The sequence below is a fragment of the Tamandua tetradactyla genome, chromosome 15 (genome assembly GCF_023851605.1).
Source record: "Tamandua tetradactyla isolate mTamTet1 chromosome 15, mTamTet1.pri, whole genome shotgun sequence".
In the NCBI taxonomy this organism is placed as follows: domain Eukaryota; kingdom Metazoa; phylum Chordata; class Mammalia; order Pilosa; family Myrmecophagidae; genus Tamandua; species Tamandua tetradactyla.
In genome coordinates, this window is record NC_135341.1 from 84,179,714 (window position 1) to 84,207,440 (window position 27,727).

The window sequence follows — 27,727 nt, forward strand, 5'->3', positions numbered from 1 at the left end:
TGATGCCTGTAGCGTCACTGTTCTGTGCTGGTGACTGAATGGCAGAAAGATGCGTATGTGGGGCCAGACTGGAAATACGCTCTTATTAAATGAGCAAGCATAGCCTCCTTTCTTATTGGCTCAGGCACGTGGAGGAAGCGCTTGTCGATGAATGGAAGGATGGGCTCTTGTTCAAGCGAAGCCCTGAGCCAGCTTCTTCAGCTACTTTCACATCCGTGGGTGTCACCAAGAGGAGGGTGTGCTGTATACAGCTAGGTGTGCGTTCATGTATACCACAGCTGCCTCGCAAAATCTAATTTCCTGCTTTAGCAGACGGTCTGCCAAAGTCTGTCAGAAACCAAGTCCACAGAAAACAGCTGCTTTTAGGGTTATTTCCCATGTTACAAGTTTAAGGAGGCAAATTCGAGGGTTCTCTGTGCAAGTCATCCAGACCTAGCATAAATCTGTTATTGCACTTTACAAATTCAAGAATCACAAATTTTAGGGGTTGAGGGAATCCTAAAATTTCCCTGTGTGACATCTGCAGCGAGCACCTCCCACACCCACTCACTACTACCCTGTGACAGGGAACTTAGTACCTTCCTAAGGAGCCCAGTCATTCTTTGAGTTGGGAATTAACCGATCTGTGGGAGTGTTGTGTATGTGAGTGTGTTGTGTGTGTTGTATGGGTGTGAATGTGCATGTGAGTGTGTCTGAGTGTGCATGTGAATGCACGTGTGTGTGCATGTGTGGGGGTGAGTGTCATATGTACACAGCATGTGTAATCCGTGAGTTCATTTCTAGTGTATTGGCTCTATCTCCCATCATTTACCTCATCAACATTTCCAAAGAGAAATAGAATTTTCCTAGAAATGTCAGGCATTTGGGGTTCTTGCAGCTTCCCTCCACTGGTCTAGTTAATTAAGGGTTGATTCTGTTTGCAAATGTTAGGTATGATTCATCCAGGGTCTCTGTGGACACCTCATTTCCTGCCTTCGAAAGGAAATCGACAAACAGATGGTTGTAATTGCCGGTGCATTGCTGTGCTGAAAGAAAGTTGGTGGGTTGGAACATTTTGTTGCCTGCTTACATGCAGAGCTTTTTTCCTCCCAGCAGCTGAAAGACTGACTGTCTCCCAGCGATCCTCTTTCTTGACCAGCATTGGGCCTGCTTACATAGGTTGGTGTGTGGTCATACCTCGTGCACTGCTCCAAGTCTTCTACTCACAGTCCTTTCCTCCAGGGGACAAGCCTCACCTTGAAGTGAGAAGGGACCAGTTGGGCTATGGACACCTCCCGTGAGACCCCAAGCCCTCCAGAGGCAGCCTACTGTGCCCAGAGAGCTGACACAACTAATTGACTGTGGCTTGGTGCTGGCGTTCACCTGGTAAGCTCAGGTGTCACCTTTGATATGTCCGTCTGGCTGTCCACAACCTGGCCCTGCTCGGCCTCCTTTTGCACCGTCCATTACCACTTAAGAATCTCACACAGGCTTGGGTGAATCAAGGGTCAATAAAACAATGTCTAAAGACTGCAAGCTTGGGTCCTGCAGATGCCCTAGGATTTGTAACTTGAGAGCATGTTTTGAGCCGTGCGTTTCTGTGTTTCACAGTTGTGCATTCTCCGTATCACATAAAACTGCTAAAGGAGAGATCACTTAGGGCAAACTCCTGGTGATCCCCTCCAGGTGGGCATTGATTCGCTAGTGAGAAGTGGAAAGTGTTTAGGTACATGCCTTCAACCAATTACACTTCTGTCTTGAACACCGTTCCCCTACACACAGAATTCATGTGGGCAACAGTAATAGACTTTGTTATTTATCTAAAGGATATTTGGACATAGTATGTCAATGCAAGTATGGCAAAGGGATTTCTGATGTGACAGTGTCACTAGATTAGATGCATTCCCTCTGAAGTGCTGTCTTGGGAAGAATGTTGAATCCATGTCTCTGCTCAGTGACAATGAGTGCTGGAATTGATTAGCAATGTCTGCCATGGAAATGGGCTACCAGAGAGGTAGCGCATGCTGGGTTTAGTGTAGTATATGGAGCACTGCTCTGCAGCTTGACTTCTTCAATTCAGATCCAAACTCTGACACTTCCTGGGGTTGTGTCATCTTAGGCAAATTATTTAAACCTTTTTGTGGCTCAGTATCTTCATCTGTGAAATGAGGGTATTGGGAGTACCTAGCTCTATAGCTTTTCAGTGCATTAAATAATCTAATATGTATAAAATGGCTAGAATGGTGCGTGCCATGTAATAAGTGCAAAATAAGGATTTGCTATTATTGCCAGTTAATATCTACCCCTGACCTTCAACCCAAGGGAGGAGTTAAGATTAACAGGATTTATTTGTCATCAGTAAGTCTCTCAGACTTGGGCCCTCAGACTCACCGTTTCTTTTCCAAGTGCTCATAAGCCATTTTTTAAGATGATTTTTACAATTTTCCTGGGTGTCACTGTATCTCATAGGCATGTAATTTTTGGACCCATATTTTCTCATTTCATGAATATCAGGACTTTCCGCATTGTCTAATCTTCAGGCAGTTTGCTCATTCTCCATTATTCAGCAGCTGTCTTTGACATATGAGTACTTTTATGGAGTCGTGTGGTTCCAAGAACTTCTCCCTCTTGGTCTCACTTACTTCCCGCAGCAGCATTTTTAGGTCAGCACTCTGATTATCATTTTACTGATAAGGACGCTGAGGTGTAGAGCACTTAAATCACTTGTCTGAGATTTCCTGCTGGCAGATGGCTGAGCCCGAACTTGACCATGGGTCTTTGCTCACATGGACGGTGGCTTGAAGCCCTTTTGTTTTGTGGAGAAAATGTTTAAAGAGAAGGAGGAGGATTGTAGCAGATATGTGAGGCGTGATTTTGGAGCCAAGATGAGGTTTTGAATTAGAAATCAGTGTCATGAAAGACCAAGCAGATAAGCGTTGTGAAGTGCCCATTTTGCCTTTGTTGAGCATCAGGGCAGGGGATTGTTGTCTGATGCTGGATTGTTTTTCCAGTAGGTCAAGAGGCAGGTTGAAGACAGAGGCCAGGTATGAGCAGGGGTGAAGGACCAAGCAAATGAGCTGAGTAAAGATTTAAAAACTGTGAATCATGGTCATGCTTCTCCTTAAATCCATGTGTTTAAGGTCTTAATTAAATTGCGAACACCCCGTTTTGTTGGCTGCGTCTCAGTGTCCTGCAGTTGGAAGAACCCAGTTTCTAACCTCCAGCATAATTCTATCGGGGTGAGTGCGTCCTTCTACCTCTCTTTCCACCCTTTTGTTCATCTCTCCATGTACCTGCATCTGCCCATCCCCCACTCGCCCTCCATCTACCCAGGCATCCTTTCATCCATCAAATCATCCTGGGCTACGTGTTGCAGATAAAGAGAGGAATAAGATAAACCCCTGTTTTTGAGGCAAGTCCTTTCAAAGTCAAGTAAGGAAACAAGAAAAAATAATAGAGCTTATCAAAAGGTTCTATAGGTCCCTGAGAGGAACACCTAATCCAGTCTGAAACGGAAGAGGAATGTCATCATTGAAGGCTTCTCAGAACAGGTGAATTTGAGCTAAGCAGGCTAGGTAAGTGAGTTTATGGCGTAGACAGGAGTTGAACTGAGGAGTTCTGGTTGTAGAGAGCAGCATGTGGCAAAGCATGGATATAGGGTCATATCTGGATTATTTGGGAGGCTTTAATATGTTAGTATGTGTAGAGTATAAATTTTGAGGGTAGCAGTGCCACATAGGGTCTCATAGGGCAGGTTAAGGAGTCTGGATTTTCAGGTATTTGAGCCAGTAATCCGGGTGGACTTGAAGAAAACTGAAGGCAGGAGAGATCTGTATCTCATCTGCCCTTCGTTATGCCATGACATCTCCAACATGTTGGATTCTTTCACAGTCCATTATTCTTTCCTCCCTAAGAAAGCCAGATGCAAACACAATCACTTGGTTAAAATAAGATTTAGAACACTTTTATCACAGAAGAGATGGTGCTATCATAAAAGTCTCTGTCCCACAGGCAACATTTTCTATTAACAGTAGAAGATGTAACAGATGTCCGCTGTTGGAGAATGAGATTTGTTCTAATGGCCAGACAATGAGTTCCAGACAGTTTATAATCCAGAGTCTCCTTTATTCTTGTGCAGAACACATATATCAAAGTTGACTTTTATGTGACACCTGCACATGCCATAACTTGTTGGGGAAGGCATTTTTCTGAAGGTCTTTTATTTGTGATCTAGAATCCAGTGCAGACCTGCAATGGCCCTACTCCCACCTCATTCCACATTTACAACCACAATCTACACTGACGTTCATGGGCATTTGAACTGAACTTCATAGTATCGTAGCTGCAGGACCCAAAGTCCTCCCCAAACCCAAGTCTACACTGACACTCAAGGACATCTGAACTGGACTTCGTGGTAACACAGCTACAGAAAAACAACCATCAAAACCACCTTGGCCACCCTACTCAATGTCTTCCCCCAGCCCAAGTCTCAGAGGCTCCTGGGGGGCCTTCAATAAACCAGGATGCCTTGGTCTGTACATGGGTCTAGTGATGTCATGCATCCCCCCTGGGTCTCTGGGACAGGACCTCACAGCTTGCAGTAGACCATCTGGACAAAAGCGGCAAATGGGAGTACATGATGCTTGACCCATTCTCCTATTCTCCCAGTTTCTTTAGTTTGTGTCTCAGCCCCTGGAAGACCCATCAGCTTAGAGGCACCTCCTATACTATTCAGCCAGAACTCAGTTAAACAATCCATCTGGGCCCTGGTCTCTGTTCACCCTTGCCATCTTGTACCCATTTGCCCAGATCCCTTGGGATTCTGACTTGGGCTTGTTTATCTGTGTGTGACCTTGTGCATCCCTCAGAAATCAAGCTTGGTTCTTCTGTTCTTTGGGAACTGACCTCTGGCCTCCCTCTTTTGCCAAGTACATGTTCATCATTTGATTGTATGATTTCTGAGTATGCTGATGGAAGAGTAGAGATGGTTCCCCTCAGTGCAGGCTCTTGAGTCTGTGCCCCAATCCTGGCCTCTCCAGCAGGCACCAGTCCCAGGACAGCCCTTCTGATGTGCTGGTGGTTATACTTTATCCCAGAGAGAGAAATGTGTTAGTTCAGCAGGCTCTAAGCAGAAGGCATTGAAGGAGAAATAAAGTCCTGCATTATAAAGGCTCCTCGGTTATGCTGGTCTCTCTTTTCAGCTTCTTTATATGAACCAGTGTCCTCAATTTGGGGTCCGTGAGAAAAAAACAAAGGGGTTACAACTGAATAAGCAAATAGGGGCTAAGTGCTCCCTGGGGTTTAGCATAGTACCTGATGAAATGGGGGACATGCGAGGAAGTCAAGACTTCTGCACTCTAGGAACTTAACTCCTGTTGGAGACGAATGCTGACCCACAGGAAATAATTAGGGAACAGTGAATTTTCATGGAAGTAATAGGAAAGAACAGCCAGGGAAGGCTTTTAGGAGGAGATGAAGCTCAATGCAATCTTTGAAGGATACAGCAGTCTAGGAAGGGGGGTGGGGGGTTGTGAAGAGGGAAACCAAGGCCCAGAGGTAGGCTGGACATGATATGGGCAAGAAAGATGGAAGGGAGGTAGGAGAGGAGAGGATGCTGGCCAAGGAGCTGAGACCGAGCTGGTGGCAGGAAGTTGAAGGTCTCAGACGCGAGATTGGGAAGTATGAGCTTGATCTTGACAGCACAGTGGAAGGATCTTGAGGAAGGCTTGACTTCCCAGTGGGATGGAGTGGGGGGTGCACCTGTTACAACTTGGTTACCATGGGCAGGTGTTAGTCCTCCAAGAGCCAGTTGCCATTTCTTTACTTCGCAAGTGTTGCGGTGATGCTGACCCCTACGGCTGTTGTGAAGATCTGCGGTGGTGTGAACACACACCAAGCACACTGCCCAACAGATAGTGAGTGCTTGGTAAACATGCTGCACTGGCTTGAGAGGATTTATGTACCCTAGAAAAGCCATGTTTTAATCCTCATCGGTCTTGTGGAGCCAACCATTTCTTCTAATCCCTATACGGCACTATAGGGTGGAAACTTGATTAGATTATCTCCACGGAGATGTGACTTACCCAACTGTGGGCATTAACCTTTCAGTAGAGGGACTTGTGACTCCACCCATTCCAGGTGGGTCTTAATTACTTTTCTGGAATCCTTTAAAAGAGAAAGCATTTTGGAGAAAGCTTCAGAATGATGGGAACAGCAGAGAAACGAGAACTACAGAGTCCAGCAGCCGGCCACCTTTGGAGATGATAAATACTGCTGGGGACCTTCCTGAAGCAAGACACCTGGAGAGGAAGCTAGTAGATGTCACCATGTTCCACTTGTGCCTTTCCGGTGGGCAGAGAAACTCTGAACTTCATCGGCCTTCTTGAACCAAGGTATCTTTCCCTGGATGCCTTAGATTGGACATTTCTATAGACTGGTGTTAATTGGGACATTTTCTCAGCCTTAGAACTATAAACTAGCAACTTAATAAATTCCCCCTTTTAAAAGCTCTTCCATTTCTAGTATATTGCATTCCAGCAGCAAGCAAACTAGAACACACGTGGTGCCACCGGTAGGAGGGCGGCTGTGTGCAGAGGGGCTGGGCTTGGCCCGGCTGTGGCGCGGGCTGCAGAGCACATCCCTGGGTGATGTGGTGGGACCAGAAGGTGGGCAGCTTTCTAGAGGCCTGTCCCCACCTCTGCCCGGAGCACTTTTGCCTTCCCGGTTGCTGTGCCAGTGAATCGGCGCTCACGTTTTCACCCACTCGCTGGTGTCAGTGCCCAGCGTTCCTTGGGAGAAGGACTCCTGAGACCACCTTTGCACCTCCCGGGTGGATGCGGCAGTCAGAGAGGCCTGGAGCATTTCTTTACCGAGACCTGATTACAGTTTGAAGACATTTGGAAAATGTTTATGATGATTCGCTGCACTTCTCTATAAAGTCATTTTCTGAAATCACTCAGTAAATGAAAACATTTCCTCATTTTTTGATGTTGAAAACAAGCGGGCCCTCCATGACCCTCGGGCTTTCTTTAGTTCTCAGAGCCGAGCACAAAGCCTCAGAAACAAACCCAGAAGAAACACTGTCCCATTAGGGAGTCTGTAGATGATGTGCTTAGAAGTCATATTGCATTATAAAGGTCTGTTATGAGTGGGAATCAGAGTCTCCTGTGCTCACCTTCCTTACCTTGCCACATAATAATGCAGTTTCCTTTTGCTTTATCTCATTTTCTCCATTTGTCTTGCAGTGGGTGCTCAGTAAACAAAGCTGCTCTAGCTCAGACCTTATCATGCCCCAGAATCACCAGGAGCCATGCAAAGAGATGTGGTCCTGGGCTCCCCTCAGTGGGGGGCTCGGCGGCCTCTGTGCTGTGTGTCCCGGGGGCCGCAGTGAGACAGCTTCAGGCCCGGGTGCCCTGCAGGGGCTGGGCGGCTGCCGGGGGGGGGGGGGGGCGGTGCTGGGACTGGATGTACTGGGCCCTTCTCTCGCTGTTCAGTCCACTGAGGTGTCTTCCCAGAATCCTCACCTGGGAATGTACTTTTGGATAAGCTGGGCAAAACTGCCAGGCTAAAAGGGAGCCTTGTGAGAGGATAAGGTCGATACAGCTGTCCCGTTTTGCTCTGAGCCCTGGCACTGACCGTGTCCCAAACAGTTCATGTCCATCATCTAATGTCCGGTGAGCATGTCCTCAGGGCTCCACAAACAGTATTCACTCTCCTGGGAGGAGCCTCATAGGGAGATATTATTTTTTCTCCTGGTGTTCTAGTTTGCTAGCTGCCAGAATGCAATATACCAGAAATGGAATGGCTTCTAAAATGGGGAATTTAATAAGTTGCTAGTGTACAGTTCTAAGGCAGAGGGAATGTCCCAATTAAGCAATTCTATAGAAATGTCTAATTGCAGGCATCCAGGGAGAGATACCTTGGTTCAAGAAGGCCAATGAAGTTCAAGGTTTCTCTCTAGTGAGAAGGCACATGGCGAACACAGTCAGAGTTTCTCATCTGGAAAGACACATGGTGAACACGGTCAGGGTTTCTCTGTCATCTGGAAGGGCACATGGGGAGCACGGTGTCATCTGCTAGTTTCTTCTCCTGGCTTCCTGTTTCATGAAGCTCCCCAGGAGGCATTTTCCTTCTCCATCTCCAAAGGTTGCTGGTTGGTGGACTCTGCTTCTCGTGGCTATGTCGTTCTGCTCTGCTCTCCCTGAATCTCTTTCATTCTCCAAAATGTTTCCTCCTTTATAGGACTCCACCTGCTTATCAAGGCCCACCCAAATGGGTGGAGACACGTTGTCACCTAATCCAGCTTAACAACCACTCTTGATTAAAACACATCTCCAGGGAGATGATCTAATTACAATTTCGAACATACAGTATTGAATAGGGATTAGAAAAACGCTGCCTTTACAAAATGGGATTAAGATTAAAACATGGCTTTTCTAGGGGATGTACATCCTTTCAAGCCAGCACACCTGGGGAACCCGTCTTTCAGAGGTGGGAGATCTTGCCTGAGTTTGCAGAGTGGGAGACAGAGTGGGGGCCCCACGATCTGTCGTGACCCCGGGTCTCTGTTCGCAGGCCCTGCAGTGGCCCCCACTGCCCGGGGTGGCAGGGTCTGGGAAGGTGTCGGGTGAGGTCCCTTTGTGGAACAGTGGCTGGGATTCAGATGACTTGTGTCTGATTCCCACCGTGAATGGCCTCGCCAAGTTCATGGCGACACGGGGCAGTGGTGTAACAATCAGCCCCTCTCTGCTCCCCGTTGTCCATTCAGCTCAGCACCTCAGCAGCGTGGGGACAGAGAGGGGCCCGGGCAGCAGGGGAAGCCATCCTTATGGAGTCCCCTCATCCCTGCCCTCCACGGTGTGCCTGGAGCCACAGGAGGGCTGTGTCGGGTCAGCCTGACAGGGTCACGCTCCTCCAGGCCCGGGGGCTCCGCCCTGAGCTGGCCAGGCGGTCAGGGACCTGGCACCAGGGTTGGGTGTGCACCGCCCTGCTCCCCTGGGGCTCACCACACCCATCCTTCCCCACAGTGTGTCTGCCACCCGGGCTCCTAGGAGGACGTAGGTCCTTCTTCACTCAATGCATCTAATGTGAGCTCCAGGGCTGGGGGCTTGGGGGCAGGAGCTCCTGGAGTGGGACAAGGACACAGAGCTGACCATTTTAAAGATGGAGGTGGGAAGAAACCATGGTGCCTTCCACTCTAACTGCCCCTCGAGAAGGAGTTCCTGCTGAGCAGGGTGCAAAGTGATTTTGGCTGGCACAGGGTGAACATGGCTGACTTATGCAGTGATGTATGCATTTCTTTGCATACTGAAATATATGATTAACATGTCAAACCCATTATTTCTCAGACACAAGTAATGACATCCTTAAGGCGAAGATAAGCCAATTAAGTGAGTTTACTTAAAGTCAAGTAAATAATAAGAGTAAGTGTTAAAGTGTGAGTAGCTCAGCTTTGACAAAAGAAACTGAAGAGAATATAAGAGTGGTTGGGGTGCTGGAAATATTGCCCTGGAGTATATAAAATAAAAGATTTTCTACTCCCACCCCTGAGAAGATGCAGCGCCTCCAGGAACCAGCCCAACTAGTCCATATGAGAATTCAGATCCTTCCCATTAGTAGAGCTTCCAGTCTATTTTCTATAGTTAATATCAATCCTCCTTATTTTAAAAGAGGCTCCACCGCCAAGCCGGAGTTAAAGCTGAAACTCAAGCTGCATGAATTTGCCAGTCAGCCCTTCCCTGCTAAAATAGCTTCTGCCAAATCCAGTGTGGTGGGAGGGAGGGTTGGGGGCACGGGTTTATCCTCACAGAGGCGATTTCCTTGCCTAAATTCAGCTACTCAGGAAGAGGCAGAGGCGAGTATCAAACCCGTGTCTCTGAGTCCACACCCTGTGTCCTTTCTCTCCATTTCCTAGAGGAGCTACAAACTCTCTTCAGACTCTAAGAAGTCTATGATTTGGATTAAGGGTATTTTAATTTCTCTCTGTGCCCTTTGAAAAATAAAACTGACCTTATATTTTCCTGGGGCTGGCTGATTCCTTTAAGTCTCTCAGGCATTTTAATTAGCATCAATTCCATGTATTCAAGGAAATGAATTTTTATTTCAGATGGTGCAGGAGCCTCTGTAGGAAAGAAAGGAAAAAAATATATTAGCAAATGAAATGTTCCGGGCTTACAACTCTTTCTAATTTAAAAATGCAACATCGTAAGTACCTAAATTAAGACGCTGGAACACAGTGCAATTTTAATACTTTCTCCTTCAGTCTCCAGCAGCAATCGCAGACAACTGTGGGGAAAAAGCAGACAGAAGCGCCGCTCCCCATGTCTGTGCCCCCAAGTGATCCTGGTAGGAGGCTCCCTTTGGATATGGAAATTGGTCATTTTCTGAGGTCTTCTGAACGTGCTGTCTTCTCCTTGTGGCAGGTCTTGTAGCAAAGGAACTTTTCATGAATGACTTCCTACTCCATCAGCCCCCCTCCTGCAGCCACGATTTTTTAGCCTTTGCTAGACTCAGTAGTCTTCTTAGGTTACTGCCCGTAAGTCTCTAAGTGGCTTCAGTTAAGACCAAACTGATGGCAACACCTTAAGCAGATTTCATTGCCTGCATGACCCACCCCCAAAATCTGGGAGGCCGGTGCTACCCTGACTGCTGTGAGAAAGACTTTCAGAATATTTTATGAGTGAAATTCCTCTTTCCCTTAGTTCTGTACCCCTCCCAGCGCCACACAATAGCTGCTCGTAAATTAAGGGTGTCTGGGGGACAGGAGCAATGCGGGTAGAGAGATTAGTCATAGGCTTGATGGAAAAAATTAACCTGCCATATTGAATTTCGTCCCAAAAGTTCTCCATGAATTACCACTGCGTCAGGAGGGCAGTTTCTGAAACTGTCAAGTGGACATGTCTCATGTCTTCATGCTCTAGATTCCTTGATCATATTCCTTGGGCCCTTATGCCAAACATCAAACATCGAAAATGGCTTAGATCTTATGCCTCTCTCACCTACAGGGGCACCGTGTGTGGATGCCAACACAGGTAGCCCAGCGCTGCCAGTGGAGAACTAGGGGAACCAGTTGGTGGTTCACAATGATTTCTGTCCCTGATAATGTCAGCTAATGGCGAGCGAGCAACCTGCATTTCCTGCCTTACCAAATCCTGAGTGTCAGGCCTTGTCCTGATTGTTAATATTACCCCACTCCAGCTACAAACACCTCCAGAGTATGGGGACTTTCCCTGGTGTCTGGATGGTGGGCCTGGGTCACACTGCCCTGAAATCTTGGTGCAGGTTCGGGGAGGAGGAGGGGGTGACCGTAAGTGGAGGCCTGGGGGCTTGGGACCATGTTCTGTGGTCAGTGACAAACATCGCATCTCTTTGGAGCTGTGTGTTTTCCAAGGACAGCGACAGGCTCTCCAAATCCTGTAAATGAGCTTTAGATGTGGAAGTAATTGAGTTGCAGGCTGGCACCCACACTGCTGATGGGTGAGTTGCTGTTTGTCTGAGGATAGACTCTCCCTTCAAATGGTTGTGCAGCTGTGTCAAGCTGCTATCCTTGGAGAAAAGCAGTGGGTGGGTGAGGAACTTTAAGGACACTAGATGATGACTTAGTCACCTTCTTGGTGGGGGGAAGAAAAAGCACCTTGCCCGAAGAAGGAATTCTGTAGGAAAGTAATTTGATTTTACCAAATGCCTGCAAAGTCCAGCTCCAGTGCTCTCCGGCTCTGTGCTTCATCATCTTTCCTCGTGCCTTCCCACTCCTGAAATCTCATTTTCCCTCTGGTGTCCAGGGGTTTCGTGTTGTCCCCAAACAGCTCAGGACATAACTAATTCTGCTTATAACTCCTGCCCCCTCCTTCTAGGCCTAAGGAAAATAATGTTCTAAGGAAATAGAAATATCTAAGGAAAATAACGTTCTGCTTAGGATTTTTCCAGTTTTCCCAATAGAAGTTTTCTGATAATCCAATTGGCATTAATGGCTTATAATGCATTACACCTTCCATGAGCATTTGTGACATGCCAGAGGATAAATGTCATACCTGGAAGGGGTGGAACGCTGATGGCAGAATTTGAGGCACTGGCACAGGGTGCTAGGAGAGAAAATCTTGGGTGGGAGAACTTTCCTGATCTTCTCAATTTTTATTGAATAGGTGACCCTACTCCCATGACTTCCTCTTGTGATAGGTGGACGTGGAAAAGTCTTTTAGGCCATGACCTGGGACCAAATCAACTAGACTCATTGGCCCCACGTGCTTTGGGGCTGATCAGACTTCCTTTGAAAATGCCCAAAGCTAATGTGGCTTATGAGGAGTGTGAGCTCTCTTAACCTGGGCCACGGGCAAGACAAGGGAAGGAAGGGAAGTTCTCATCTATATGGACTTGGTGTTTTGTTTGGGAAGGCGTGAAGTGAAGGCAGCAGTAGGCTGGGGTAAGTGCAGCTGTGGTCTGGGTGCAGGAGCCTTGGTTCCAGTCCGTGCAGTGCCTTTAATCCTGCACCAGCCAGGTCCTGGCTGACCTCGGGCAGGTCTAACTCCCTTCTCTGGGCCTTGGTCTCATCATCTGTAAAACGGAAGGTTGGGCCAGCTGAGCCCTAAGACATCTCCCGGCCCCAGTCTTGAGTGTAATATTAGAGGATTATTGTCTCAACCTATTATGAGCCAGGGATTTTACTTATTTTTTTCTACTCTGTTAAGTATACCATTGTCTTCATTTTGCGTGTGAGCATGCTGGGTCTCAGAGGGTTTGGGTAACTTAGTCAGGTTCCCAAGGTGGAAGCTCTGGGGATGGGACTAAGGCTTCTCTGCCTCCAAAAGCGAGGTCCTCTCCCCTTGCCACACCCCCTGGGACTGGAGGGAGACACCAAAGACTGGGGCAGAAAATCTACCAAAGCACCTCCAGCTTTATTTTGGTACTGCTGTTTCTCTCACTAGCATCATCACCATAGTACTCAGAGCAGGGCGTATTCTTCAGCTTTTACTGTGTGCTCCTGAGGAGCTTACAGTCAAGTTCAGGAGATATATATATATCCTAAAGTATATATACACTTACATACTTACATGAAATATTTGAATAAAACTGCACAAATTATTCAAGTGAATATGTAGTTGTGTTTTAAACCATGCTGGTCTGCTTCAGATGCGTTCTCATTTTAGAGAAATAATGGCCGGGGTGGGCTAGACAGCCCCCCTATGACCCCACAAACCCACTAGCCTCCATTAGAGTGCAGTTATGGGGCTGGCAGGCTTTGGCATTCAAGTCTACAGATGGAGTTCTTGTAATAATTCATGTGCCTGTGCGATTTCATTGTCACATGTGTTTGGGGTTTTCAGGAAGTGATTTAAGATCGGGAGATAAAGACTATAATTATTTCCCCCAAATGCGAATGGGCAGCTCTGATTACATTGGAAGTGAGTCCTCATTTTGTTGTTGTTGTTTTTGTTTGTTTCCATCCAAAATACAATGAAACTTTATTTGCAGCTCTTCCTCTCAGCGAAATGAATTTCCTAAAAGCTTGGCCCAAGGCAGTGATATCAGACATGGGGCAGAATATAATATCAGCTGGATAAATTTGTCTATTCAGTGTAAAGGCCAAAAATAGTGAGTGTGCAGGATAAAAAAAAAAATTAAAAAAAAAAACAGGGACCAAGGGGAAACTTCATTTTGTGCAAGTATGAGAGCCAGTCGGAGTTTCAAGAAAGCCACAAAGCAAATGATATTAAGAAGTCCAGCTCCGAGGGGTACCTACTTCTCTAGGCTCCCATGACTTTTACAACTACACCGGGCCTTCCCAACCCAAGTTAGTATTTCCTACCAACTTCCACAGAAATGCTACCATTTAGCATCTTTGCAAAGTTAGAGTAAGCCTTTTCCACACCATTAAATTTTAACATTTCACATTTCCAAGTATTTGGCTACTAACACAGCATTACTTTTAATGAGAAATCTCAAAGCTGATTTCTCGCCAGCTGTCACTATTGAATTGCTTGACGTTAAATCCTTCAGCAAGACTGAGGGAGAGGGAGAAAGAGCTATAAAGTGACATTAATGACTTAATCAAAATATGTTTGTTTGGAAATGTATAGACACTGCATATTTACCATTTTGAAGGCAGTAAATTTTTTTTGCGGGGACTTTTATTCATTCCCCTGGCTTTGGAGGCAATTACTAAATACTCTCAAATATGTAATCCTCCCTGCATGTAGCTCACTGTTTTATAATGTATGTGAAGTCCCTTAGTCTCCTCCCAGCTGGCTTCCAAGCATCTTATTCAATGGCTCTTGAGTTACTGAACTGTGGACTCTTCTCCTAAAAGTATTACCATCGTTATTTTTAACATCATGGAAAGAATTGGGAGTTTTGTGTAACCTCCCAGGAGTAGGATCAGAGGTGAAATGTCAAATAAAGAAGAGCACATCCTTTCCAGTCTAGACCAGAAAACCGGTACTGAACCACAGGTTCTTCTTTAAGGCCATCCTTAAAGAAGTAAGGTCATACCAAGATGCCTAAAAAGAGGAGAATTAAGCCTCTCGACAGACAGGGAGCTGAGTAATTGTGCACCCCACACCGCCGCCCAGAGGACATGAGATTCAGTGGTTTACACTCAACCCAGACAATTTTGTGCTATTATAATAGCACAACAGTGACTTTCTCTCCTGAAGCATATTTAATGAATAACAGCACAAATGAGTTTTAAGGTGCTCTCCCCAAAGTCTCACCAAATGACTACTGCCATCTTATTGGCAAGAACTAGGTGCCACGGCAAGTCTACAAGTGAGTGTCCCATCTTCAGGGGTGGGTGAGAGATGTACTTTTTAAGCTGGGTGCATTTCCATCACAGAATTTCTCTCAGCATGATGCTTCCAGTTCAGCCAGAGCTGGCAGGGCAGAAGAAACCTATTAGCCGATCCGAAGGAAAGTGGCTGCTGTGGGCTTCAGAGGTTATTTAGAAGCCGGTCAGTTTCTGTTTGCCAGGCTCTGCATCGTCCTGGGCAGAGGCAGACTGCTCCTGCAGCCTGGTTTCTTTGGCAATTTATAATCAGATCTTGCAGGAACCTGTCTGAAGGCTGGCAGCGTTGACTTTCCTGGTCCTCTTTCTGTTTCTCTGTCCTCCCAGAAGGTTGCACAGTGTTGTCCACTCTGTCTGCCATAGGAATGCTTGCTTCCATACACATGCTGAATTCTTTCTGTTTCTCTGTCCTTCCAGAAGGTTGCACAGTGTTGTCCACTCTGTCTGCCATAGGAATACTTGCTTCCGTACACATGCTGTATTATACTTTCTAAAATCCCACATCACCATTTTCTGTAGGGAAATTGCATTTCTTTTGTTTTAACTATACAACTTTTTTGAAAAGTCCTAACCTTTAGTTACACCACTGACTCTTCTCATTCTTTGCTGTGCCCTCAGTCCCATTATTGACTTGACATGGGGTCATTTTCTGTTATTTCCCTCCTTCGCCCACATGAAGTGGAGGTAGCTCCCTGCCCAAGCCACTTGGCTTTCTGTAGACTGTACCAAGGTATTAAAATTGCCATTCCTAAGGCAATGGCAATTTTAAAAATCTGCATTCCTAAGGCAATGCTACCTAAATCTTCCACTTGTTAACACCAGGCAGAGATCAAGGTGGGCAACTTTTTCTTAAGCAATAGATAATGATTTAAAATGTTACTTCAATACACTTTTGAGCCCAAAAAGCTATAAGAGAGGAACTGGAAATTGTTGTTCAGCTTAAATTCTCTTCAAAACATGACTTTGGGAGAAGAAAATATATATATTTGCAATCACTGAAGGCTTTACATTCTTTTTCATTTTTAAATGTGGCTTTATAATAAGTTTTAAGATTGGTGAGTGTGAATTCTCCAACTTCATTGTTCTTTTTCAAGGTTGGTTTTACTATCCAGGGCCCCTTACCCTTCCGTATAAGTTTGTTTTCCCATTTCTGCAAAGAAGGTTATTGGGATTTTGATTGGGATTGCATTGTATCTCTAAATCTCTTTGAATATGATTGACATCTTAACAATATTTAGTCTTCCAGTCCGTGAACACAGAATGCTCTTCCATTTATTTAGTTATTCTTTGATTTCTTTTAGCAATGTTATGTAGTTTTCTGTGTATGAGTCATTCATGTCCTTGGTTGGATTTATTCCTAGGTGTTTGATTCTTTTAGTTGCTATTTTAAATGGTTTTTTTTCTTGATTTCTTCTTCTGACTGTCCATTGCTTGTCTGTAGAAACATTACTGAATTCTGGGTGTTGATCTTGTATCCTGCCATTTTGATGAATTCATTTATTAGTGCTAGAAGTTTGTGTGTGTGTGTGTGTGTGATTTGTCAGGATTTTCTGTATATAAGATCATATCATCTGCATATAAAGAAAGTTTTACTTCTTCCTTTCCAATTTGAATGTCTTTTATTTATTTTTCTTGCCTAATTGCTCTGGTGAGAACTTTAAGAACAATGATGAATGACAGCGGTAACAGAGGGCATCATACTCTTAGAGGGAAAGCTTTCAGTCTTCCCCATTGAGTAGGATGCTTGCTGTGGGTTTTTCATATACACCTTTAATTGTGATGAGGAAATTTCTTTCTATCCCTAGTTTCTAAGTGTTTTAATCAAGAAGAGATCTGGATTTTGTCAAATGCCTTTTCCACATCAATTGTGATGATCGCGCATTTCTTTTTCCTTCATTCTGTTAATGTGGTGTATTATATTAATTGATTTTATTGAAGCACACTTGCATGCCAGGGATATATCCCACTTGAACATGGGGTATAATTCTTTTAATATGACATTGGATTCAATTTGCTAGTAATTTGTTGAGGATTTTTGCATCTGTATTCATAAGAGATATTGGTCTGTAATTATCTTTTCTTGTAGTATCTTTATCTGGCTTTAGTATGATTGTGATGTTGGCCTTGAAGAACGAATTAGGAAGTTTTCCCTCCTCTTCAATTTTTTGGAAGGGTTTGAGCAGAAGTGGGGTCAAGTCTCCTTGAAATATTTGATAAAATTCCCCTGTGAAACCATCTGGTTTTGTGCTTTTCATTGTTGGGAGGTTTTTGATTATTGACTCAATATCTTTATTAGTAAATGGGTTGTTGAAATCTTCTATTTATTCTTGAGTCAGTGTGGGTAGTTTGTGTTTTTCTAATTATTTATCCATTTCATGTAGGTTATCTAATTTATTGATGTACTGTTCATAGTATCATTGCATAGTCCTTTTTTTAAATTTCGGTGGGTTCAGTAGTAATAATGCCCCCATTCCAGTTTGCTAGCTGCCAGAATGCAGTATACCAGAAATGAATGGCTTTTAAAAGGAGAACTTAATAAGTTGTTAGTTTGCAAGTTCTAAGGCCAAGAAAATGCCCCAATTAAAGCAAGTTGACAAAAAAGTCCAAATTAAGGCACCAACAAGAGGTTACCTTCACTCAAGAAAGGCCGATGAAGTTCAAGGTTTCTCTCTCAGCTGGGAGGGCATGTGGCGAAGTCTCTCAGACTTCTCTCCTGGCTTCATGTTTCATGAAGCTCCCAGGGAGGCATTTTCCTTATTCATCTCTAAAAGTTGCTGGCTAGTGGACCCTCTGCTCCGTGGTTCTGCGATGTTCTGCTGTGATGTTCTGTGGTTTTCTCATGGCTCTAAAAAGGGACTCTCCCCCAGATGTTTCCTCTTTAAAAGGATTCTAGTAAGCAACCCCACCTTCAGTGGGTGGAGACACACCTCCATGGAAATCAACTAATGAAAAGTTACCACCCACAACTGGGTGGGTCGCATCTCCATGGGAACAATCAAAAAGCTCCCAGCCAGCGATATTGAATGAGGATTAAAGGACATCAGGTCCCCCACAGACTCAAACTAGCACAGCACACCTTTTCATTTCTCATTTTCATTATTTGTATATTTTCTCTTGTTTTCCTTGGTCTAGCTAAAGGGTTGTCGATTTTATTGACCTTTACAAAGAACCAACTTTTTGTTTTGATGTTTTTTTTTTGTTTTTTTTCTATTTCATCTATCTCTGCTCTAATCTTTATTATTCCTTTCTTTTGCTTGCTTTGGGTTTAATTTTTGCTCTTCTTTATCTAGTTCTTCCCATTTTCAGGTTAGGTCTCTGATGTGAAGTCTTTCTTTTTTATTGTAAGCATTTAGAACCATAAATTTGCCTCAGCACTGCCTTCACTTCATCCCATATGTTTTGGTATGTTGTATTTTCATTTTTTTTTTTTTTGACACGGGCAAGCACTGGAAATCAAACCCAGGTCTCCGGCATATTAGGCAAGAACTGTGCCACTGAGCCACCGTGGCCTGCCCTATATTTTCATTTTCATTCACATCAAGATATTTTCAAATTTCCCTTTCTCAACCCATTGATTTTTTTAAAAACTTTATTGTTTAATTTCCACATATTTGTGAATTTTCTAGTTTCTCCCTGTGTTGATTTCTAGCTTCACTCCATTGTGGTTGGAGAAGATAATTACATTATTTCAATATTTTTTAATTCATTGATAATTGTTTTGTTATCTATAATATGGATAATGAGGTCTGTCCTAGAGAATGATCTGTCTGCACGAGAGAAGACAGTGCACTCTGCTGCTGTTCTGTGTCTGTCTGGGAGGTCTAGTGGTGCAGAGTATCATTCAATCTTGTATTCCCCTATTGATCTTCTGACTAGATGGTCTATCCATTATTGAAAGCAGGGTATTAAAATCTCCTACTATTAATGTAGGACTCTCAATTTCTTCCTTCAACTCTATTAGTTCCTGCTTCATATATTTTAGGACTCTGTGGTTAGGTATACGTAGATTATTTATAATTGTTAGATCTTCTTGTCTTATTGATCCCTTTATTGGTATATAATGGCCATCTTTTCCCCCATGACATTTTTTAAATTTAAAGTCTATTTTGTCTGATATTAGCATAACAATCCCAGCTCTTTTTGGCTGCTACTTGCATGGTATATATTTTTTCCATCCTTTCACTTTTTCTTTAATGGCGAGGTTGAATGTTTTATTGTTATTTTGGGGTTCCTTCTTTTGCTGCAAGGCTGTTGCTTCTCTGTATGAAAATAGCACCTGCAAATGTGTATATATAGTGCTGTTACCCACCTGACAGTGTACAGCTAACAAAAACTTATCTCCACTCCCAGTTATTTCCAATTCAAATGTGAAAGTATTTTGACCCAAATCCAGGGACTGCTGTAAGTAACAATATCATATACGGCTTAAGTTAACAATGCTACCCATGGATTGCATAATTTTTTACAAGTAGTTTTTACCTCAGATAATTTCATGAATTCTGAATATAAGAACTAGATGCTAGTCTAAATCATTGGGTGGTGTGAAAAAGATACAGATTGTGTTTATTGGCTATCATTAGAAAGTTAAGGATTATTTTCTTTCAGTATCATAGTTGGAATGAGTAGTTTCTGTTTTCCTGTTGGTATTGCTAAGTGTTGCTATTATAAATTTCTATCCACTAGTAATTTAAAATGTTGCTGGATAAGTTGTTTCAGATTAGTTTATTTAGGGGTTCTATTTTCACTCTTCAGTAGATTGTATGCATTTCTCATATGCCTTTTCACTCCTTGGTTCAAGTTCTAAAGGATTACTCAATGTCATTTTAATCAGCCAGCCATCTTCATAACAAGATTTGTTGACAAGTCCTGGGTTTTCTGCAAGAGCTGCATTCATTTCTGTTACTTCTCCTGATAGAGGAGAATAAAGTTCACTGGCAGCTTTCACACTTTCCAAAGCACTGCACTCCTCATTTGTTCAATTTTGTCCCAACCTTGGGAAGACTACAGTAAACATCTCCCAAAGCTCCCTGTGTAAAATTGCTGACTCATACCGTTCCCATACTATTTTCTCTTATTATCCATGCATGTTTGTCTGTGTATTTCTTCACTGAGAGCAGGGTGGGCTGGTGTGCAGTGTCCACACAGCGGCTGTCCCCAGCCCCCAGGGCTGCCCCAAGAGGACGTGGCAGGCATCCAGGCCATGTGCAGGCTGCATGTGTTGGTCACATGCTCTGTGCCACGTGCAGCACTGTGTTCACAGAGTGTGGAGGGTTGCTGTGCAGTGACTCAGACACCCGGCTGGCAGGGATGGGACAGGGATCCGTGCTTTCACTTTCAGCATACTTGTGTCTTTCAATTTAAGGTCTCTCACAGACAGCACATAGTTGGGTCATGCTTTTTTATCCATTCTGCCAATCTCTGCCTTTTGACTGGTGAGTTTAATCCATTTACATTTAGAGTCACTACTGATAATGTGTGACCTTTCCTGCCTTTTTGTTATTTAACCTTTGTAAGTCTTATACCATTTTCATTCCTCAATTCTTCCGTTAATGCCTTTTTTTATATTTATTTGATTATTTTGTGTTCTATTCTTATACCATTTTCATTCCTCAATTCTTCCGTTAATGCCTTTTTTTATATTTATTTGATTATTTTGTGTTCTATCATATTAGTGCCTTCTCTTTTCTATCTGGATATATTCTTCATATATTTTCCCTGTGGTTACCAGGGGGTTAAAATTTGACATCCTTAGTATATAACAATCATACTTGGTTTGATACCAACTTGACTTCAGTAGCATACATATGTTCTTTTCATATACCCCTCTGATACCCCACCTCTTTTTTCATATGGTTACCACCTTTATCTTTGTATGTTGTATGCCCAACACTATAGATTTATTATTACTTTTTATGTTCATTTGCATCTTAGCACCTGTAGGAAGTAAGAAATGAGGTGAGATACTAAACAATACAATGCTGACATTAGAATTACCTAAATGATTACCTTTACTGCAGGCTTTTTTTTTTCTTTGCGTATCTTTGAACCACTCTCTAGTGTCATTTCCTTTTAGTCCGAAGAAACTCCCTTTAGTATAGCTTGTAGGGCAAGTCTAGTAGTGATAAACTCCCTCAGCTTTTGTTTATCTGGGCATGTCTTAATCTCTCCCTGGAAAGAAAGTCTCACTGGATATAAAATTCTTGACTGGCAGTAGTTTTCTTTCAGCCTTTTAAGTATTTCAAACATGGTCTTCATGCTCCATGGTTTTTGATGAGAAATCTGCACTCAATCTAATTGGGACTCTCTTGTACATAACATGCTGCTTCTCTCTTGCAACTTTCAGAACACTCTCCTGAACCTTTATATTTGATATTGTGATCAATATGTAATGGGTGCATTTTTCTTCATATTTATCCTATTAGATGTTCTCTGAGCTTCTTGGACGTGCATATTCACATCTTTTGCTAGGTTTTCAGATTTTTCTGTCATTACTTGTTTGATTATTCCTTCAGCCCCCTTTTCTGTTCTTCTTCTGGGACTCTCATAATGCATAAGTTTGAATGCTCGACATGTCCCAAAAATCTTTCAGGTATTTTTAATATTTACAATTCTGTTTTTCTTTTTTCTCCTCAGCCTGACTCATTTCAGTGGTCTTGTCTTTCAATTTGCTTATTCTTTTCTCTGCCAGTTGCAATCTGCTGTTGAGGCCCCCTGGGAATTTTTCACTTTCACTTATTGTGGTCTTTGACTCCAGTAGTTCTTTTTAAAATTTCTGTATGATATCTTCATATTGCTCAATCACTGCTTTTCTGATATCCTTTAATTCTTTCTCTGTATTTTCCATCATCTCCTTGAGCATGTTTAAGATTGTTTTTTTAATGTCTTTGGTATGTCCATATTCTGGTCTTCTTTGTTGGTATTTTATGGATTTTTGTCTTCTTCCTTTGGATGGGTCATCATTTCCTCTTCCTCTGTCTTATATTCTTTTGTTGCACACTGCGCATTTTAATTTTTAAAATGTTAACTCTGGGATTTATTCCCTGAGATGCCTGTTTCTTGATTTTGTTTCCAGTTGGTGATTAGACAGAGATTGTCTTGAGTCTCAGCCCCTCTCTCGGGAAGGTCTGCCCAAGGTGAGTACGGTGTACAGGGTCCTCCCACCTCTCCTGGGCCTGTGTCTCGTCCTGGGCTTGTGCTTTTTGGTTGTTTTGGAGGCCCCTGTTTCCAGGAGTTTGAATGCTCATCCCACTCCTGCACCCCCCCCACCCCCATCCCCAGTTTCACAGAAGACAGACCTCCCTTTCCTGGGTGCTTAAGGAAGGCAAGCCTTTGCCCCCTTTGTCTGCCTCTATAGTTTTAACACTTCTTTTGTTGTCTCAAACTTTTTCCACCTGTAGGGCAAATTCTGGGAGGGGGAGCTTGCAGGAAAGGAGTTTCCCAAGTCAGGCTTTCCCAGCTGAGGCTGGGCGTGGGAGCTACCAAGGGGTGCAGCAGACTCCAGAGTGCCCTGAGGAAGGGATCAGAAAGAACACCCAGAGTTTTCTCCATGGCTTTCCGAAGCTGAGCTTTCTTGACCTATGCAGTAAAAACAGCTCTTCAGCTAGCTGTCTTCTGTAGCCCTGAGGAAGCATAACTTATTTAAGTTTCCTCTTACGGCAGCCTTTGTCCCAGGCAGGGTGGAACAGAGCTGAGTCCCGGGGATCTGAAGTTGCTAATCAAATGCCATGGTCAACTATCAGCTGTGCCCCTGGTCTTGGAGAAAGGGATCTTTATGTCTCTTTCTGTCATCAGCAAGCCAGCTAGGGTCTGGACCCCACAGAGACCTACTGTGCGTGTGGGGGATGGGTGATTTACCAGTCTCTTCTTGAGACTGGTTATTTGAATACTGTACAGTGTTCTGCTGGACTCCACAGTTTCAGAATAGTTGTTTCTGACAGTTCATGCCTATTTAATACTTGTTCTGGTGGAAGGACTGAATCTTGAATCTGTCTAGTCTGCCATCTTCCCACATCCTCTAAGTGCAGTTTCTGATCCCCCATCATGGACTTAATATTAATATTAATATTAGTCATCACTGCATTTGCATTGCATTTGCTAAACTAATCCAATGTGCCAGTGTGCACGTGCATTTATATGCATCAGCTCATTTAGTCCTCACCCCGACCCAGTGAGCTATTATCATGATTCCTTATCATAGAGGAGAAAACTGAGGCTCAGGGAGGTTAAGGCATGTATCCAAGGCAATAGAGATAGTTGGAATGCAAACCTGATTATCCAACTATAAATCCCAAGCTTTTGGCCATTGAGCCTTATGCTCTGGAAAAGGTGTTGAGGGAAGTCCAAGGTATGTGAGAGTTAACCCCTCCTGTTGTGCTTAGGATGCTTGTCATATCTTTGGAGTCACATAACACTCGCCTCTGAAGAGTTTCATATAACCTTGCCTGACTCAGATTGCTTGGGAAATGAAGCAGCATGAAATGCATAAATCCATCCAATGTAGGTGAAGTGGCAATGTAAGGCATGGAATAGGAGGTCTGGGAGTCACACACAGACATCCCCTAATGGACTGGTGTTCCATAGTGTTCATGGTGGCAAGAGTGAGAATGAGGATTGACTACTGCAGCTGGCTTCCCATGATGGAGGAAAACATCCTAAAACACAGAATAGTCTTTTGTGATTATTTGATGTTCTGAGTTTAGAGCCAAAGCAAGATATCCAGTCAACAGCAGCAGTCTGAAAATTATCTGACTTCTGGAAAAGTACAAACGTTGTTGTTTTTATTGCTGTAATAGCTCATTTCCCCATTAACAGGCCAGCTCAGTATGTTGGTGTCTGTTAAGTAGATTAAGCACTCCTTTATCTCCAAGATGGATGGGATACTGGGGTTGTGGTTCACAGGCAGATTGGGAGCAAACAGACCCAAAACCACATGCTAATGAGTATATGTTATTTTCTGGTCCGTTGAGCATTATTCCAACAATAAGCTTGAGATTAATATCAATTTTTGGAATACAGATAGTGTGAAAACATCTAGGAACCCTCAGCACTTGTGCTGTGTTTCTGAGCAGAAGGTTTGTAAACGCAAATTTGGAAAGGGAGTGGTTCATCTTTTCTTGATTCGTGGTAGCATGACGTGTGGGAGGCAAGTCCTGGTAGTGGAAGGATGCCACTTCATGCTTCCCAGCTGGTCCTAGTCCCTGTGACTCACTGGGGTAACTTTGGAGAACTACCTTCTCCCTTCTGGGTCTTTATATTTCCTCATTTGGAAAATTAAGGGGTTTTAGTTAGGTTTCTTCTGTTGCAAGGAAAGAAACTCACTCAAACTCATTTCTGAGCAGGAATACAGATAATCTCGCTAAGAATTTAGGAAAAGCTAAATCACCATCATCATCAGGTTGGAGAGACCTTGAAATTACCTAAAGGTCAGGCCATACTCCTATGCCTATTTCTTTCTTATAGTTTCTTGAATTTTCTTTGTATATCTGTATCTTCTCCTCTTTCTTCCACTTGTCTTCCTTTCAATAGACTGATGACCAGAATGACTTTGGCCCTGGGTATTAGTCAGGATCAGCTAACTTATGCTGCATAACAAACAAATCCCAAAATATCCATAACTATAATACAGTAGAAATTTGTTACTACTGCAAAGTTTGGTGGGAACTGGTAGTCTTCTAAGGGAAGATTCAGAGATTCAGTTTTCTTCCATTTTACAGCTGTGCCATCTGGAACATATGGCCAAGAAAGGACAGAATAAAGAGGCACAGTGGCTTTAACTGCCTGGAATCAGAAGTGACACAATTCAGGTCCGCTTACAGTCTATTGGCCACAACTAGTTATGTGGCTCTAACAACTGCAAGGGTATCTGAGACATGTAGGGATTCACATGAATATTTGGTGAACGCTACTTTTTCTCTGTCACATTCTGGATCTATAAAGTCTTTCAGATCTAATGTCTCCAGCTCACTGGTAACTCCCCTGGTATTGCTTAGTTCAAATTATTGATAAAAGAAGCTACTGTTCCAGGTCCTCATTTCAAGCCAAATCACATTTATTATACACAGGTTGCTGGCCAGCCAATGAGCTGCCTACAAACAACTATCTGCCCTTGAGCCAATCACTTGTAGGATGAGGAGGGGTATTGTCACATGGTGTATGAAGAAGGTGACGTGGCCAGGGATGATACTCCCAAACAGAAGTCAAGAGGCTCTTCCTGATCTCCTAGTGACCATCTTAATAAGCCAACAGTCAATGATGTGGGGTTGAGAGGCCCTGTTCTAGTTTGCTAGCTGCTGGAATGCAATATACCAGAAATGGAATGGCTTTTAACAAGGGGAATTTAATGAGTTGCTAGTTTACAGATCTAAGGCTGAGAAAATGTCCCAATTAAAACAAGTCTATAGAAATGTCCAATCAAAGGCATCTGGGGAAAGATACCTTGGTTCAAGAAGGCCGATGAAGTTCAGGGTTTCTCTCTCATCTGGAAAGGCACATGGCAAATGCAGTCAGGGCTTCTCTCTCGGCTGGAAGGGCACATGGCAGACACGGCATCATCTGCTAGCTTACTCTCCTGGCTTCTGGTTTCATGAAGCTCCCCGGGAGGCATTTCCCTTCTTCATCTCCAAAGGTCGCTGGCTGGTGGACTCTCTGCTTTGTAGTGTTGCAGCATTCTCTGCCCTCTCTGAGTCTCTCATTCTCCAAAATGTTTCCTCTTTTATAGGACTCCAATAAACCAATCAAGACCCACTCAAATGGGTGGAGACATGTCATCCCCTAATCCAGTTAAACAACCATTCTTGACTAAATCACATCAACCAGGGAGATGATCTCATTACAGTTTCAAATATACAGTATTGAATAGGGATTATTCTACCTTTATGAAATGGGATTTATATTAAAACATGGCTTTTCTTAGGGGGCATATATCCTTTCAAACCAGCACAGGCCCCTTGTGCTGGGAGGCATGGACTGGCTTCCATGGACATTGCCGTGGGTCTCCATAATGACCCAGCAGGCCCTTGGAAAGCGGGAAGGGGGTAGACAGAGATGACTGCAGAGAATTGTACCTCTGATTCCAAGTAGAAACCCAAAAAAACATTCGGTTTCCTAGTAAATTTTCCTATAAGAAAGAGACAGTTTCCTTCTATAAACAACTAAAACTCACAGCTGAAAGTCATTCTCTTCTCATGACTCAGATGCAAACATTGGGAGCACAGAAATTCAGCGCCACCCAACAGGTGGTATCAGGAAATGCCTGGGAAAGAGAACTCCGATGGTGCTCTTCAGGATGGCATTTTCAGTAAACAAGGCATTACTGGGTGGTTACAGAATGACCAATTGTGGAACGAGCATTGGCCTGAGACAAACTGGGGTCCAGAACTCCCAGATCCAAAACTTGCAGTATGAAAACAATTGACTCAACTCCTCTGACCCTCGGTTTCTTCCTTGTCAAATGGAGATTTTAATATCTATTTGTGTTGTGAGTAGTTGAAATAAAGCTTTCAAGTCACATAGCCTATTGCCTGGAAGAGTATGGCTTTTCAACTAAAGGTAGCAGCTAGCATTATTGTAATAGTCCCTTTAAGGCAGACTTCTCCTGGGGCTCACCATGCCTAGGGGTCTGGGCCTTAGTTGCAGCTTCTTCTGTGGGGCTTGTACTGACTGGAGAGCACCCGGTGATATCATATTTTGACAAAATGCTAGCCTGTACCCTCATCCAAGCCAGAGTCTGCCAGCCTTTGCATTGTCTTCACCCTTTCTTCTGTGGGTTCTGCTGCAGGCATGAATGAATGGTGGCTGCTGTGAGTGCACACGTGGCAGCCACATCCTCCACCCTCCACAGCTTTCAGGGGACCCCGAAGTCCCCGCCCACAATTCCTTCTTGACCTCCCACTTGCAACACAGTGCCCCCAGTCCCATCAGCATGGGTTCGCCGGGGTCTCTGTTAGAAATTCTACACTCATCTTACTATCAGTAATGTAGATAAGTGAGTGTAGGTGAGTTTATGTATTTAAATATTTTTCCAAGGTCCTGGTAGAAAGTGAGTTAGCTGGGATCTCTAAATCTTAGTCACAATGTATCAAATGAAGTCTAAAGCTAGGTAATATGCTCAGCCATACCTGGATTGTCCAAGATAAAACACAAAGCAGTTTTCCAGGGTGGGGTGGGGGGGGGGTATAATTTCCCTGTTTTCCATGGCCTTGCTGGAGTCCTGGGGAATGACACCCATTGTGACAGGCATTTTACAGAGTACCTACTGTGCACTAGCCGCAATTGCTCAAGGAGTTTCTGGACTAATTATGAGAGAAGACAAACAAGGGGACAGGAAAACGGGCTCACAATGCAAGGTTTGTGCAACACTAGATAACAATACCAGCCAGTGTGCATTCTGATCTCCAGAGAACTGGGACATGATTGATGGTGAAAGAGGAGGGAACTGTGAGAGCTGATTAGAATTTTATCTTCACCTTGTTCTTATCAGGGAACAAGGAGACACTTGTTCACATTAAAGGCTGGTAAGTTTTGGGGGAACAGGAGGAACTGCATAGCTTTAAGCAGACTATTGCCAGCTAAAACAACTCGCTATCGTGCAGTTAGTAAGGATGTTTCTCCCTCTGCTGACGTCAACAGTGATAAGGGTCGAATTGCACCCTTCAAAGGATGTCCTAGATTCTTCCAAAGACAGTCCTGCCCTCCTACCCTCTTTTTTGCAAAGCAGCAGACTAGAGGCACCAGAGAAAGAGATAAAATCTCTGAAATATACCACCCACACTTGTAAGATCATTGTTCTTCTCCAAGCCAGAGCTGCCAGCAGCAGAAGTTTCTATTCTATTCCCAGCACAAATGGCAGAAAAGCCTCGGGATTCTTTACTGGGAACTAACTCAGCAGCCCCCAGCTGAGAGGAGCGCCCAAGTTTCTTGCTTCCCACCCCAAGCCCACTGACTCACGTATGGTGGGATTCTCCCCGCTGACTT